The 10,439-nt window shown below is 41.1% G+C and overlaps 1 long non-coding RNA gene across 1 annotated transcript; it reads right to left on the reverse strand.

Moving 5' to 3' along the window:
• Positions 1-398: 398 nt before the first annotated feature.
• On the reverse strand, positions 399-10,166 carry LOC147200949 (uncharacterized). Its single transcript, XR_015101613.1, has 4 exons — positions 9,927-10,166; positions 9,576-9,799; positions 2,605-2,808; positions 399-1,401 (listed from the first exon to the last, which is right to left on the reverse strand). It is a non-coding gene; the product is annotated as an uncharacterized LOC147200949 (long non-coding RNA).
• Positions 10,167-10,439: the final 273 nt, after the last annotated feature.

Raw genomic sequence — 10,439 nt, forward strand, 5'->3', positions numbered from 1 at the left:
TTCCACTTCTGTAGATGGACTGTTGGTGTGTCTAAACACTTTTGTCCACACAAGGCATAAAGTACCAGTGGTGATTGTCTCATGTGATCTCATTTGAAGAAAACCCACATATGTGTCTCTCGTGTGTCTGGGACCATTTTGCAAACACACGCAAAAATAAAGACCTCAACTTCTATGTTTTCAAGTGCCAACTTTCACATCTCATGATGGTTTCTCTTCCGGTTACACTTCTCAACAGCGCGCATTGAACACCTCTGGAATTACTGTCACTTTTACTTACACAGTCTTTTTTGCCTGAAATGTATCGCTCACTGCAAACAAACGAATGTGACATCAAAAGTTCGTATGTAAACTTTTTTTAAAGGGTAATATTGAGGAGGACAAAATGGAACTTGCAGTTTAAGACAGGAAAGGCAAGGCAGCTTTATTAACTGTATATGGTGCATTTCATCCACAAGGTAACTTCACATTCTTAAGGGTACAACGTTTAAAAGCATTAACAAAGAAAGAGTTAGACATTTAAAAGAAAAAAGTAAGTTACAAAGATAAGAAAACCTTTATTTGTATCACAATGGAGAAATTCCCGATTTACAGCAGAAACATTATGAAAGGGAGAAAATAAAAGACAAAAGTATATAAATATACGCATTTTAAAAATGGGTAAGTGAGGGTGAGTCCAGGACTAAAATGACTAAAAGAACATTCACGGGGACAATGAAGATTTTTGAAAAAACATATTTTAAAACTACTTTAAAAGACCTTAATCCTATGTATGTCTGCTTCCATCTTTTTTGAACGGGTTACATAATCACTGTAAAGTCCTCTGTGCTGTAACACGCTCCTGTTCATTTTGAACTTATGCCAATGGACTGGTTGCACACTGCAGCACAGTACAATGGTTAGTGGCTAGCCCGTAACTCTCGATGGAAGAATGTGAAACCTGAGGTGAGGTGTGCCATCTAAATTATGGCAATACTTGACGACACCATATGCCATTTTTAGAGCGCAACAGACTAGAAAACAAGTACAATATTGAACAGTAGTGTGTTAAAGCATGGAACACGCCACAGTGATTATGTAAACCAGTCAAACATGTCCAGTATGGCAGCGTACAAAAGATGTCATTATTTCAATACTTATCCTTTTTTTCAGGGACTCAGCTACTATTGATATTTGCATTTTTAACGTTCCTATAAGTCGGTGATAGTGTAGTGGTACACTCGCCTGACTTGTGTGCGGGCAGCGTGGGTTCCGTTCCCACTCAGTGATGGTATGCACGTGGGTGTGCTTGATTGTTTGCCTCTATATATGTGCCCCGTGACTGACTGACGACCACTTCAGGGTGTAGTCCGCCTTCTGCCCGAAGTCAGCTGGGAGAGGCTCCAGCAACTCCCCGTGACCCTGTTCGGGATAAACGATATTGAGAATGGATGGATGGAGGTTCATACACACTGCCTAATGGAATGAAGGAAAATGAATTTTGAGTCGTTTGTTGCTTTTAAGTCGACACTGTAGCTCACTGGGAGCCAGTGTGAAGCATTTAGGAGAGGAGTAATATGTTCTGATCTCTGTGTTGTCTTTTCAGAACCCAACCTGCAGCGTTCTGCAGCTATTTGATGCTCTTTTGAGTGAGTCAAGTCAGAAGATCGTTGTACTAATCAAGTCTACAGATGATAAAAGCATGGATACGCTACTCCCTGCGTGGAGCATGCAGCCCTTCACTCTGCATTTTTTTCAGTTGGCAGAAGGCTCTTTCAGTGATTGCCTTGCTATGACTCTTGACAGTCAGATCCAAATTTATCAGCGAGGTTTTGGAGTTGGTCTTTGGCTTTTAAAGATAGCGGTTACAGGACTGGTCGCCAGCCAATTGGAGAGCAATGCTACAGAGCTTTATATTGGACTCGTTCGATTTCAGTGCCGTTTGACCATTTAAACAAGAGGAAGAAATTGTAGACTGATTTTTCTTCATTCAAATTTGATCACAAAAGCAATTTTTTGATATTAATCCATAAACTATGTGCAGAACTATTTTTTTCCTTTTTCTTTTTTTAATGTACATTCGAAAATTCATAAGGCTATCTTCGATTTGAAAATATCATTTTGGTTCAATAGCGCAGACGTTAATCATTACGAAAACATGAAAAAAACGATTTTGGTTAAGTGATGTTGTTTTGTTCGTAACAGTCACAATGCTATGCGCAAAGGGGAAGAAGCAAAGTTGATTTTGTGTCTTTATTGCGTGTGAGCATTTTTGCTGGCAAGATGTCTCTCAAATTTTTAAGACACACATACTGATAAAACAATTAAAAACCATGTTTTTAAAGTAAAATGCCCTATTGAAACCTGATAGCCAACTGTTCTTTGTCTCTATTAAAAATGCCGGCCTCACAAGGTTGAGCATCAAATTTAAGCAGATGATGATCATGAAAACCCAACGTAAAACACTTTGTGTTCCCAATGATGGTAGCGTGCAACGAGCTTCACTTTGTGCCCCTCAAGGAATGTAATACAGTATAGACTGTATAGTTGGCACTTCTTGGGGGGGACTGGCGGCATTCCACAAACTATACAACCGACAACTTCACCTCACTAGGCTCCACTCACCATTATGTTTAGTGCAAAGAGAGGATGGGCTGAGTTTGCGGTATTTTTGTCCACCTTGTCAGTGAGCGAGCTGTCTCACGGGCAAAGACAGTAGATTGTATAGTTATCTCAGAGGGCGCACAAACCCCACAACTATTCAATCTACTACCTCAGCCGAAATGACAGAAGAAAGGGAAGGCAGAAGATCACATGTCATCTGTTCATCTATGACACAAGAAAATAGTAAAGTTAATTAGTTTGATGGTGTGTGGCAGTGAAATAATGCGAACAAATACAGTATATCCATTAACCAGGTTGCACCCTGCTGGATATTGCAGGAGATTAAGTGTCAATAATAAATGCACAATTTCCGCAAATTGTGCATTTTTACTAAAGCAAATAACTGTATTGAAAATTGAATTAAAATGACAAAATATATACAATACAATACATGCTGATTTATTTCGCGCTTTCACAACAGCAGCAGCTGTAACAAAGCGCTAAACAAAACAGTTAACATAAAGTAAAATAAATAAACACAACACATAACATAAAACACGGACAGTCGTGCAGTCCTAACCACTTTTCCGTCACACGCTTTGTTGTTTGAAGCAGTTTGAGATGAAAGGACAAGAACTGAGGCCCTGCACGAATAGCAAAAATCTGTAAGTAGTAGACCCTTAGAAATGTGCCCCAGGTGATACTAAACGCTTTGTTTATAATCACCTGTAGATGCCAAAAGATGGTGGGAAAGCACTACCTTTGTGTAAATGATGTTCTTCAAGTCACTTCAACATAGTTTCTTGAAGCAAGATGGTAGAAAAGCACTCATTTTGCCGAAATAAATCTCGTCATTTCAACATAGTTTCTTGGCAACAAGAAGGGGACAAAACAATACTTTGGTTAAAAAGAAGCTCCTCAACTCACTTCAACAAAATGCCTTAGCGGCAAGATGACACAAGATGCAAGTGGTAGCTTCCACTGATAGCAGCACCTCTGGAACTTATATAAATACTAACTATAAAAATTGATGAGTGCAATTGAAGACAAATACAGAATGATACTAGTAATGTACATTTACAGTGGGTTTTGTTTTTCTATATTTTGGCTCTAACTTTGTTGTTGTTGACTGTCTAGATGTGGATACAGTTGGGCTGTGAGGTCCCAGCGCAAAGGGCTTTGGGCTTTGCATAAATTACCATGTGCTCAGCAGTGGCTGAAAAGCGTCCTCCGATTCCTCTTTGGCCCAATTTGTAGCGACAGTGATTGAAATGTTTTGGCGGCAGCAGGATATGACCAAGGGGCCAGAGGGTGTGGTGGGGAGGAAGTCGGAGCATGGCATGGAGAATGGCACAAGGTCATGACGCCACAAATAAGATGTTCAATTAATTAGAAGCTCAAAACTAAAGCTGGATGATTGACTTTACAAATAAATGAAGTTGCTTGCCCGGTGATAGCTGTAAGGTGGCAGGTGAGCTGGAGCCTCTCACAGCTGACTTTGGGCTAAACACCCTGGACTGGTCTGCAGTCAATTGCAGGGCACATATCGAAAAATATTCATCTCTTAATCTGTTTCCTTTTGCACTTGTCCTCATTAGGGTGAATGAGAGACAATTATTACAAAAGAAATAGAAAAGCTGGAAACCACCTTTTTTTTCGAGACAAAGAAGAAAGCCTCTTTGGTTTGGTTCGGTGCTCTTATTGTCTTTGAACACAATAATGTGTTAAACGGACTAAGGTGTGCGGAGGCTGGACTGGTTGCTGAGAAAATGTTGGATGGCTTGCAAAGGACTACTGCAGTAGTTTTGAGCAAGGCATCAGTTGCTCCTGTGTGCACTCCCATCACTTTGAAAAAGTCTAGTTTTCTTTTTCTTGGATGGACATAAACTCCTGCCGACCAGATGACGACTGTCCATTGTATGGACTTTCCAACAAGCTTCAGACATTATGAGGGAGCATCTGGCAGCCTTATTGTGCGCCCCCATTTCCCTTGTATCCTTTTTTTCCAGGCCTTTATTTTGCCTCATTGACATGCAGCTTGGCATGGTGACAATGTCCTGGTTTCTTGGAACCAAAAGACCTCAAGAGAACCAAAAAAAACACTGCTTCCCCCTTTCCTCCAGGCTCGACCCCAGAATGCAAATGGTACATTCCAGTCCATTTAATTAATCACTTGTGTTTTCATGGCATTATCCATGAACCAGGAAGTAGCCTGTTGAGAGAGAAATGTACTTTATGATGGAACAGTTCCTCCCATCCCAGAATGTAAATGTTGGCATCTAGTGACTGTCCTTCCAAATGTAGGAAGTCATTTTCCATGAAGTTGAAATTAGCCTGATTGCAAACTAAAAAAAAAAAAAACCAACAACTTTCATTACTTCAATGAGATAAATTTTCCTTACAATAATGCGGAATGGTCTAGTATAGTCCTCTGTAAAACAGAAACTACACTGAAAATTTCCTGGTGTTAATTCAACAACGAGAGTGTTAATTTTAACACCAGCAAGGCATCTAAATGCATCCACACTAGCTGATGTAAAAGTAACATTTAGTTAAACGTGAACTGATCAACACCCAATAGTGTGTTAAAGCAACAAAATGTAGTGTTGACATTGGAACAATGATGACACTATTGAGTGTTTAGAACACTGACGATTGTTCATGCCAACACTATACAGTGTGGTGAAAAATACTCCATGCCACACTATCTTAAATAAAACACATTACACAATTCCAATTCAAACATTCTTTATTAAATTTATTTCACATAAAAAAGCAGTAGGGCATGATGTATGTTCTCTTTTCATTTTCATGCGAAAACCTCTTATTACACAAATAATAACATCAGGTCAGACACACTATGACCAGTGAACAAATCCTCCTCAATTCTAAATGGCAATCATTCAGGGAAACCATCAAAACCCAGAGTAATAACATTTGTGGTCAAAACAACTATCTCATTGTCATGAAGATTTCGATTTTCCAGAAAATAGGGGATTTTCAGTAGCCCTCCAAACAAACATTTCAGTCTGCCATTCAGTTCCTTAGTTTTTCAGTCAGGAGGTGGCAACACAAAATATGACATATTTGACAAGCACCTTATACCTGGTCTGGACAGTGTCGCATCTCTCTTTGCATGAATGTTGCCTTCATTTTGGCACTTTGACAACTGGCTGGTTCACCAAATGTTTCATCATGGATATACATTCATCACCTGATGGCTGTTCAGATGTTGAGTGGTCTTGCAAAGTCCGAGGGCCACTTTCAAAATGGCATTGCAATAAAACAGACAGAAGAATATGGACACAAAACAATTAACATGACACACTCAAGTCCATTTTCTGTCGGCCTACATAGCCAAATGAGAAAACCCCTTTTTTCGCAACTCAGTGCTCACATAAATTGGTGAGGCCTTGTCTTACAGATTGGGAAAGAGTGTGACAATTCCACGTACCTAGATATTGCGGACATTGACGTTTTCAAATGCACACTTAAATCCAATCAAATTGTTTCCAGGACACTTGTTTTTTCATATCATCTCATTTACATGTTACAATTTGTTGAATAGGCATATTAGTTTGTGAACCGACAAATGACACTCATTAGACTGACTACTCGCTCGTCCATAAAAAGTCACGTGGAGTGTGTCACTTGAGCTGCCTACACCTACTTTAACCACATGTTAAATACCATGAATGAACCAACCCGATTGGCTGTGTCGCCCATGTGACATGACGTCCCACCGAAATACAACTACTGGCGTGTCTGTCTTTAACAATATAAAATAGAAAATTCAAATGGAAACCGAGGTATGAGGCAATTTTTATTTCATCAAATGCCATCGTGAACGTTTTGCCGACCTTAGGGACCTTTGAGTCCATCTTGCAAGCAAGGAGGAAAATGATGCTGAAGAAAGTGTTTCGACTCTAACCAGTCAATTACAATCATTACATAAGGTCATGGATTCAAGTTCACATAGACACCAATAAGGGTCGATCCAGATGACACCTCATTTTAAAAAAGTATCAATGCTGGTCCTATTTGCAGTTTACTCTGCTAGCTAACAGACGTACAAACATGCAAAAATACAGTGCTCAACAATTTTTCACACTTTTATCCAAGTCATTTATATTGTGTTCCTGCCATTCCAGAATTCTAAATGGTATGGCCACTTTCATCTTACAGTCTTCCATGAACGTTATGAGTTGTGTTACTGAGTGAACCTTCCTCCTTATATTTATGGAGAGATCTTTATATTTTTCGTCGACAAGCCGTTCCTTGCCTTCTATTGCCTCATTCTTGTCCGACCACAGAACTTGCTACAAGGAGGGGAAAGTATTTCACAAAAGATTCAGAATACACAGAAAAATTGAACAAAAAGTGTATGTGTTTTTAGTATTTAATTTAGTCAACGATCTTGTGAGGTTAGACTCACAGGAAACCTGCTGAGGTTAAAACAAATGTGCAGACATTAACGGCACATCTGGACCATCCAGATCTTAATCTCAAGATTGATTTCACATGGCTAGCTCACGCACACGCGCACACACACACACACGCACGCACACACACGGTGAGAATGTCATCACTGCCCACCCCCCCTTTTTTTTCTACATTTGATGATTTGGTTGCTCATTGCTGCAACTTTTAAAAGTGGCTGTGGCTCATCTCTGAGCAGGCTGATCAAATGCTGTTTACAGGCCATAACACAATGGCGCTAACAAACCGGAATAGCATTGTGAGTGTCTTCTGGAAAAAAAAAAAAAGAAGGAGACTTTGATCCAAATGACCTCAACTTTAGTCATGTGCGAAGCGGTGGGTTCACAGCAGGACAAGAGAACCAGATTGACCACTCTTAATGTACCGACACATCACATTGACAACAAAAACCAATAACGCACACACATATGCGCTTGTTTTGTGTGTTTTTGTGTGTGTGTGGGGAGGGGTTGGACACACACATGCTGCTACAATCTTACATTGCATTGCAAGCCCCTTCATGCAGCAAACAAGGATTTCTGCCTCTATCTGCATCGGGTTCATGTAGGTTTGGCAGCACAACCACTGTATGATTCTTCACTGCTATAAACAGTTAACATGAAATTAATTAAGATTTTAATAACCGCTCAGCGTTGTATTATTACTTATTTCTGGTACATAGTGTATATACACTAGTGTACTGTATATTGTGTACTGTATTTCCATAGTATTGTGTGTGACACCTTAAGATTAGAAACATATTTTGTACATGCATAAATACATAAAAAAATTGCATACATTGCATACATACATAGATACGCACAGGACATACTAGTTTGCAGTGAACCAACAAGTAAACAATTTCAATAGCCCAACACAACATTAAAAATGCATACGACAATAATAGCAAATTTTAGGTTGCCATAGCTATCGTCAATAGACAATATTTGTATGACAAATGCCAATATGTCCTTTAATCCATCCATCCATTTTCCGAACCGCTTTTATCCTCACTAGGGTCGCGGGGGGTGCTGGAGCCTATCCCAGCCGTCTTCGGGCAGTAGGCGGGGGACACCCTGAATCAGTTGCCAGCCAATCGCAGGGCACACAGAGACGAACAACCATCCACGCCCACACTCACACCTAGGGACAATTTAGAGCGTCCAATCAGCCTGCCATGCATGTTTTTTTTGGAATGTGGGAGGAAACCGGAGTACCCGGAGAAAACCCACGCAGGCCCGGGGAGAACATGCAAACTCCACACAGGGAGGCCGAAGCTGGAATTGAACCCGGTACCTCTGCACTGTGTAGTCGACGTGCTAACCACTGGACTACCGGGCCGCCATGTCCTTTAATGTCACCTATAATTATTTTTATTTCTGATATTTAATGGTATTAGGCTGATTGAACACTCTAAAATAAATTGTCCCTCGGTGTGAGTGTGAGCGTAGATGGTTGTTCGTCTCTATGTGCCCTGCGATTGGTTGGCAACCGGTTCAGGGTGTCCCCTGCCTACTGCCCGAAGACCCCCCGCGACCCTTGTGAGGATAAGCGGATCGGAAAATAGATGGCTGGATGGATGGATGGATGTAATGGTATCGTTTGTGACACCTAGAGATTACAAACCTACAGTAGTTATGAAATAACAAGAAAATAACAATTTAAATAGCTCTACGTAACACATTTTGCCGATACATTTTTTTTACATTTTGGGACAAATAAAGGTTATCTTATCTTATCTTATCTTAGACAAGATATATGAATTGAGCAATGAATTGGGTAAATGCAGCTTAAAACATCATAAGCCAACAGACCTGGTTAATGGGCTTATTTGGAACCAAAAAATAAATTAATGGCAAATTTTCATGTAAGTAATGCGATTTAAGACACTGTTTCATTTCTGATCGCATGCCTTAGTGTGTTTCCCAAAGCTGAGTAGGCCATCTACAAATAATTAAACTCCCCCACCCCCCACCCCCCACCCCTCTCAAAACATCACACAGGACAAAGTCCCAGCTTGTCGGAAACGAGAGGGTAGCCATTACTATGGAGAGGGCGAGCACGGCGATTAAAAAAAAAAGGCAACAGAAATGTCAAAATGTAAATTAAAGCATAAATATGAAATACTTGCAGTTGAAATATGAAATACTCGCAGGTGAGCGTGGTGGAAAAATTTTCAACAATGTCGCAGAATTTAGAACAGGCGAGATGGAATGCTTTTATGCTTTTCGGCTATTCAGATGTTGAAAAAGGATGAGCGGTGGAAGCCGTGCAATTCTTTTTTTTTTCTTCCTGTCCGCTTCTGCTAGGAGGGAAGAAGTTACAAAGTATCACAAAACGACTCGCGTTGTACCCTCATAGCGGATGCTATCCCCGAGCGACTGAGCGACTTCAAAAGGGGTCTCGCCTTAGAGCCGCGGTGTCCTCGCAAAGTCATCTCATTTGTTTGCGGGATTACAGGGTAGAGCAAGATGGGGAAAGACATCTTAAAAGAATCCAAAGTGAGTACTTACAGGCAGGCTTGAAACAACGCCAGCGGGGTTTGACGCTGTTCCGGATGAAGCCATCCAAATGGCTTCCCGACGCGTTTCGCTGCAAACGACTTGTTCCTTGCTAAGCCTTTTGTCAGCACTTGGCATCCTTCCCAGGTAGTCCATGCCTGGCGGAACCCATTCTTGGCTCCGCGTCTTTTTAGTCGTCCTGCACCTGCCTGGGTGCTTTTTTTGTCTGAGATTTCCTGCCAGTAGAGTCAGTCGAGGACAATGGTGAAGATTTTAATCCCCCATTTCCAGTCAACAATGTGTCCAAGATCGTACAGCGAAGAAATAAGAGTAATGCAAACAGGAGCATAAAAAAATACAAACCTTTGAGGACTCTTTGTATTCAAAGTGTGTCCACCATGTGTCACTCGTCTTTCCTCAGGCGATATCCAAGACAGCTTTGCCTCTGTGACGTCAGCATAAAAAAATCCTCCCTTCGTCATCAAACAATTTGCTTTTTTTTTTTTTTACCACAAAAAGAAAGAAAGTAGAGGAGCAGAATCCCTACTCTCACAAGTCTAGGCTCTGTGTCTTTTTGCCTTCCTGCTGGCGAAGGCTCGGCTTGTAAAAGTTGCGCTGCAAGGGTTTGGGCCAGCCTCCGTTGGCAGCGGTTCAACAGATCACTGCTTATTTAGGAAAAACAGGGGTGATGGGGCAGCCCGCTCTCTCGCTTGCGCTGCAGGCCTCCTTTTTTTTCTCTCTTGGGGACGCCAGGAAGTGACTATTCAGTCTCTGGGACTTTGTGACGGAGTGTCGGCTGTAAAAGGAAGTGGGCACTAGGAGCTCAGCTTCCTGGCGGTCGTCAGCTTTGCGTCTCGTCTCAGACTTTGTTTCCCG

Source organism: Hippocampus guttulatus, chromosome 8, assembly GCF_054856545.1.
Source record: "Hippocampus guttulatus isolate MCC_2025c chromosome 8, RoL_Hgut_1.0, whole genome shotgun sequence".
In the NCBI taxonomy this organism is placed as follows: domain Eukaryota; kingdom Metazoa; phylum Chordata; class Actinopteri; order Syngnathiformes; family Syngnathidae; genus Hippocampus; species Hippocampus guttulatus.